General features: G+C 52.9%; 1 long non-coding RNA gene across 2 annotated transcripts; it reads right to left on the bottom strand.

Moving 5' to 3' along the window:
* Positions 1–746: 746 nt before the first annotated feature.
* Positions 747–6270, bottom strand: LOC102020626. Of its 2 annotated transcripts, XR_001235960.1 has the most exons (6): positions 5840–6270; positions 5658–5735; positions 3821–3940; positions 3477–3680; positions 2674–3250; positions 747–1942 (listed from the first exon to the last, which is right to left on the bottom strand). It is a non-coding gene; the product is annotated as an uncharacterized LOC102020626 (long non-coding RNA). The 2 variants fall into 2 exon arrangements; XR_001235959.1 differs by having other exon boundaries at positions 2674–3680.
* Between the last annotated feature and the right edge of the window lie 237 nt (positions 6271–6507).

The raw sequence follows: 6507 nt of genomic DNA, 5'->3' as shown, positions 1-6507 counted from the left end.
ACAGCGTGGGTCACCCCTCGGTGTGGGCACTGCGCTCGGCCACGGTGGGTGGATCGCGGGGGCATGGGCCGTGAGGGCTGGCGGGCTGGCGGAAGGAGGGTCTCCAGTCTCTGCAAGGATAGGAGCCCGGGGCGAGACATTTTCTGTGCGGCACAGCTTATACACTTCTCACTCGTCCTCCTGTCCTTCTCCCTACAGTGTTAGCTGCTTAGAAGCTTCTGGAACTGGACCCTCCGCAGGAGATGAAGGATTAACGACCCTGCAACTGAAGGGAGGAGGAGCGGGCACTCGGATGCCCCTCTTCCATCCACCCACACCATCTCACAGCCAGCCAGAGGCCAGGGTGACCGAGCCTGGCTTCCGTGTCCATCCACGCTGGTGCTGCCTTGGGGAGCGGACGTCAGAACCAGCGCCCTCCTCCGCCACCTCCCACAGAAGGACGAAATGAGAGCCCAGCTGCAAGTCAGCGAGCATCGGCCTGCTGACTGTTTTCACAACAGCAAAGGGTTAAGCCCACGGCCTCCAGGAGGCGAGAGCCAGGGTGGAGCGGGGCCAGGGAGCGGGCTGGGAGCCAGGAGGTGGTTTCCTTCCACATCCTCCACGTCACCCCCCAAAGGTGGGCAAGGGGGAGAAGTCAGCAGAACCGACTCCAAAGATCCTTCAGAAGTGAAACTCTTTTTTTGTTTGTTTGTTTGTTTGTTTTTGTTTTTTTTTCTCTGGTACCGGGAACCGAACTCATGACCTTGCGCTTGCCAGGCAGGCACTTTGCCACTGAGCTAAATCCCCAGCCCCTGTGAAACTCTTTTTTTATTGGTGCATATTAGCACCCCAGACTAACAAGGTGCGTCGGGTACCCCGGGTACACATGGACAGATTCTGATTCTTTTCACCCTCATTGTCCCGGGCCCCTTCTCTCTGGTTCCCGTCGGTCCCTGCAAGTCCCTCTCGCCTCCTGTCCCCGCTCCTTCAAAGAAACGAAACGCTGCAAGCAGTCCGCTCGCTCTGAAAGCATCCAGCCATGACACACAGGCGTGTGCGCTCTGATTGGTCTCTAGCAGAGGGGGTTGGGGGCCTCTGATCCTCACTTCCTGCCCCCCAGTTTGGTTCTGGAGCCTCCAGCAACCTCAGACACTGACACGAAATCATCTCACTCTCATTTCCTCTCCTCTGGAGCCACCCTAGAACAAGGACAGAAAGGATGTGGAGCTTCCCACTAGGGGCGCTGCAGAAGGGATGGGTGCTCGGTGGGACAGAGGACGCAAACCGCTGGCCCTGCTCACCGACCCTCATCGAGGTGCCTCAGCCTCCCTCCCTCAGCTCCATCCCACACAGCTCAAAGGAAACAGAATCCACTTGCAAGAAAAGCAAGCGGAAAGGTCGGGCGGCGGACAGGAAGCTCCTGCTCCCGCCCGAGCCACTCTCCTTCCCCCGGGTGCCAGCTGCCTCTGCCCCACGGGGTGCTGCAGGCATTTCCGTGCTGGCATCTGTGCCTTCCGGGCAGCCACCGTAGCTTGTGTCTCTTTCCACAGATTAAAGGGCAGAAAGAAAAATGTTCTTGGATCAACTCCTAGAAAAATCTTCAGCCAGATCTTCCCGGGCTATGTCAGGCCAGTCGGTGCCTGTTTACATTCTGTGGCTTCTTTTCTTTTAAAATATGGATTAAATGAGGCAGGGATGAATGAAAAGGTTAGAAGTTCACAGTTCCGGCAGCGCTGCTGTCTCAGTGTGTGCGATGCCTACTTTAAAACCTTTGTGGGCCACCGCTCCCATGACAGGAAGACAGAAAGAGGAGGTTTCTAAGCAGAAGACAAAGACTTAAGAGGAGGACCAGCTGAACCAGGGGGACCTGCAGAGTTGATTACTTTCTTCTTAATTAGAAAAGAGCTCGAATTTGCAAAGAGCAGGCAGAGGGCATCAACTGTTCTGGAGCCTCCGTCGATGTCTGCAGGTCAGGAACAATCAAAGTAGACACGGTTCCCGAGGGGCACGGCCTCACCCTTCTCCCTCCACGCCCAGCCACGGTGGAGCTGGTGCCAACAGCAGAATCCAGCAGTAGGAGCAACGTCCTTCCGACCCACTGGGCCTAAAAATTTCCCCTCTGACCTTTACAGAAAAAAAGTCATCCCAGCTCTGCTGCAGAGGAAAGGAGCTGAAATCACAGCCTGAGCAGTGAGACCTACAGATCAGTATCTCTGCCCCAGAGAGGGGATGGACATTAGGTCTTCACTAGAGTCAAGAGGGTCCTGACCCCTCCCCACACTAATAACCACGGCCAGGGGTAATTTCAAAACGATCTGGAAGCCAGGCGTGGTGCTGCACACCTGCACTCCCAGTGCTCCGAGAGGCTGAGGCAGGAGGATGCAAGTTTGGGCTCAGCCTCGGCAACTCAGCAAATTAGAAAATTAGCAAGACTCTATCTCAAAATAAAATATTGCAAAGGACTGGGGATGTAGCTCAGTGTGAAGGCCCTGGGTTAAACTCCCAGAACCACAGTATAAGAAAAGAAAGAAAGAAAGAAAGAAAGAAAGAAAGAAAGAAAGAAAGAAAGAAAGAAAGAAAAAAAGAAAGAAAAAGAAACACCACCTAGGTATTTTAGGATTGGTGCTGTCCCTTAGAATAGAAAAGCACCCCCGCATAATTCATGCTTATGACAGAAACTAAGAGAAAGGATACATTTTGCTTTTGACTTCTAAAGTTGGACAGTTTCCCCAACGCTTCGCAAGATGACAGTGCACGGTTGCTCACCAAGCAGGGTGTCACGTTGTCCTTCGCAAAACGTCAGTGTGAACGAGCGAGCGACAAGGGCAGTAACTGAGTCACACACCCTCGCGGGGCTTGCGGCAGCCTGTGAGATACGAAGAGCAACAGCGCCTCCTGCTGGCCACAGAGGCAACGTGGGCCCGGACAGAAAGGCCTTTCTCCCGATCGCCTAAAGGAGTATCCGTCAGACTCCGCGGCTCATTCCCGGGGGATGATCCAAGGAAGAATTTAAGTGATTTGCATGACAGAGAGGGACGAACCGGAAACAGGGCTCACCAGGCTGTCACTTACCTGCCTTTCAAACTCTCTCCCCTCTAGAGATTCTTTTAAAGTGCATCAAGGAGGCTGCAGGACCTGACAGGGCCCCCGCGCCCCGGACCCGCAGGCCTCCCGGTCTCCTCTGAGCTCCTCCTCTCTCTTAGGGCAGCAGAGGATGGGACCTCACCGTGTCATTTTGTCATCCGGGCCACTCCACGCCGTGCAATACAGACTTAAAAACAAAAGCTGGGGCCTTTTATCTTTTGAACCCTGATCTCGTCCTCACCCGACCAGACCAGCAGCAGGGACATTCGCTGGCAGGCGGAGTGAGCGCCCAGGGACCTGGGTGAGGGCACTGCTTGGTGGCAGTGAGGTGTAGACCAAGGCCGGTTAAGGACCGGGCCAGGGCAGGCCCAGGCAGTGTCCCAAGCCAGCGGGAAGGCGCAGGGCTTCTGTACCGAAAGCAGGGGAATCCGAACAGCAGAAACATCTGAGAGGCGGCAGCTCCCACGGAATAACGCAGGCTCGTCCGTGCTCTGGAGCAGGGCGGCAAAATCCCCGGGTCTGGCTTTGGTGACCACTGGGTCCTAGGTAAGAAGCCCCCCGCTGTCCCTGCATCAGAGGACTCTCGGTCACCAGAAGCGTAAGTGTCGCAGGAAATGCTTGACAGAAAATGACAAGGAAAGAAGAGCAGGCAGCAGTTTAGTGACAGGACCCTCTGAGGTGAACTTGGCGGACCTCGAAGGCAGACCCTGACCAGGCCGCTGGGATGGGTCCAGTGAGGGCAGGAAAGGGGCCCTACCTGCGCAGGCCCAGCACTCTGGCGCCTTCCCTGAAGCAGCCTGGACGTGAGGGTCAAAGCACAAAGCGGAGGGCTCCTCTTCCCTCTTCAGATTCCAAAGGCCCGTGAGCGGTTTCCACACTGCAGACAGAAGCATCGCTCACAAGCCTGCTAGCACCTCAGCCTAGAGGATCAGGGCTGGCCTCCAGCTCACAGAAATCCTCCTTCCTCAGCCTCCCGCGTGCTGGGGTTACAGGCATGCACTGCCACAACCTGCTTCCTACCGTTTTGTTTTTTTTTTTTTAAGAGAGCAAAGGAGAAAGATACTCTCCCAGCAGAGGGAGCAGGAGCTGCATGCAGACTTCTTCACCCCGCCTTGAGAATCTTCAGACTTGAGAGCCCGAATCATCTATTTATTTAATTTCTTTTTAAAAAGTTTGAAATGACTCTTTCATTCCATCTAAAAATGGTTCACGTATACCATTAAGTGCAGAAAAGCTTGGAAAAGAAAATGCAGAAATATTAACAAGTAATTATTTAAGGGGGTGTAATTTTTATGATTATCTCCTTTTGGGTTTTCCAGATTTTCTGCCTTACTATGTGACTTTAATGGTTAGAAAAACTGTTCCAATCAGAGCTGGCAAAAATTTTGATAATAATTTTGGAACAAGATTACTAATTTGGGGAGGAGCATGACTATGCTAGTTTTGGGCAAATGGGCAAAATGCTTAATTCTTAGGAAGAAAATCCATAAAAAGTATTACAGCTCTGCTGGTGGAAGCCTACATTTTTTGGCCAGACAAAAGTCCTCCATTCCACCAAAGATGCATTAAAATATGTGGGTGAGTAAAGCCTTGCAGACATTGAATAAAATGTTACTTTAAATTATATTAAAAGTTAAAAGTCTTCCTACTTCAATGCTTACGGAAGAGCAAAGTGTTAGGAAATGCATTTCAAAGCGTTCCCACTGGCAAGCCCACATTAAGTGCATAGTTCCACAAAATGAAATGCCCAAGGATTTACAAATTTGCCTGCACACCATCCATTGAATCAGTGAGATTATTTTCCAAACAGTGACAGTATCAGAGTCACCCACGTCTCCTGAGCCCAGAGCCGGCGGTTTTCCCCAGGATAGAGATTTCACTGCAACCTGCAGAAACATGCCACTGAGTCTCATACTTTGATTAAGGAATGTGGCAAGATACATTTTCCTTGGTGGTGCCCACCCTAAAAACGGAAAGAATTTTCAAAGGAGCAACACCAAAAAAATGTAATATATTCTCTTTAAAAAGCCATCAGCTGCGTGCCTCCCTTGTAGACACTGGGTCCAGAGCCCCTGGGAAGTGCTTTACTGGAGTCTGGAAAACCTCGCCCCACTCCGAGCCAGCCCGAGGTGTGGACGCCCCCAGGGGCGCTGGTGCCTTCTGCTAGTTGTGCGGCTGTCCTACCCAGCAGTGGACGATGGACCCAATATTTCTGGAGGAAGCTTCTCTGGTGAGGGCGCTTTACCCTCTCACTCACTAACACTCTTGACGTCCAGGTCAGCAGCTAAGGGAACAGAGCCCCAGAAACCCGACTAACAAGGGGCTCCCACTTTGCAGGAGGGAGGCGCCCTGGTAGGGTGTCGCTCTCCAGGGCACCTTTGTCTGCCCACCGCTGTGCCCGCACCCCGGGTCGGGGGTCATGGCATGGAAGGCATTTTGGAGGAGTACGAAAGCTACGTCACAGTCTTTCCGCAGCCTCTCTCGATGAGAAGGACGCACCTGCCTGGCGGTGAGGGTGTCACACGCCTCTGCCGTCTTCGGGTCTCTCCTGAGCCAGGTGTCCCATTTACATCAGCGGTTCTCATTTTTCTTACCTGATGGCAGCAGGTTCTCAGCATGTCCTCCTCCTCGGCTGCTGCCCCCTCCTCCTTCTTCTTGTGAGAGACTGATTTCTATCAAAGTAAAATTCACATAAATATACACCTTTTACTCCAATGGCCTTTCACGTATTATTTTCACGGTGCCAACTTAAGGCTGCGTCGCGCTCATTCAATACCTGCGGACGGTGTGTCCAGATCAGAGCGTTCCTCTCTCCTTAAACACCCTTCACTTTTTGATTAACTTGTAACAACTGTGTGTCTCTGTGCATTACCAAGCATTTCCAGTGACCAGCGGGCTGGGGGAGCAGCGCTGCAAACTCCGCCCGCGTTCCCGCAGCCCTCAGCTGCGGCCCCTGCTTGGAGGTGTGAGGGGTCCTGTCCCAAGTCTTTACTGGCTTCTTCTTCAGCTTTTATTTGAATTTTTTGGGGTTCAGATCTTCCTGTGCTTTGCTACGGGTACTGCTTCCCTTGCTCAAAGATTGAAAGCAAAAAGACATCTTGGAAGAAGTAGGGCGCTGCTTATCCCACACCTTTACAATTCTTAGGGACTAGGCGTGGACCCTGTGTCTCTTCTGAAAGCTTTAGAGAATTGCTCCAAGAGGTTCAGCAGCTTCGCAAGTCACACAGCAAAGCCAGAGTCCTCGCCTGATTATCCCCAACACGCTGGGGTCCTCTGTACCGGGAGGGTCCCACCTCAGACTCCCCCTGGCCCCGCCCCTGGTGCTCATTTAAATATCCCATCCCCATTGGCTTCCTCTGCCTCCCTCCTGCCCCTCCCAGAGCCAGGTGGGCAGGTACCCTCTGCACTCATCCCTGTAACCCCAGAGCTGGCACATTCCTACCG

Source organism: Chinchilla lanigera, unplaced genomic scaffold (genome assembly GCF_000276665.1).
Source record: "Chinchilla lanigera isolate Chin_1 unplaced genomic scaffold, ChiLan1.0 scaffold00050, whole genome shotgun sequence".
NCBI lineage: Eukaryota > Metazoa > Chordata > Mammalia > Rodentia > Chinchillidae > Chinchilla > Chinchilla lanigera.
The sequence above is the reverse complement of the archived record's forward strand: the minus strand, read 5'-3'. Positions and strand labels throughout refer to the sequence as shown.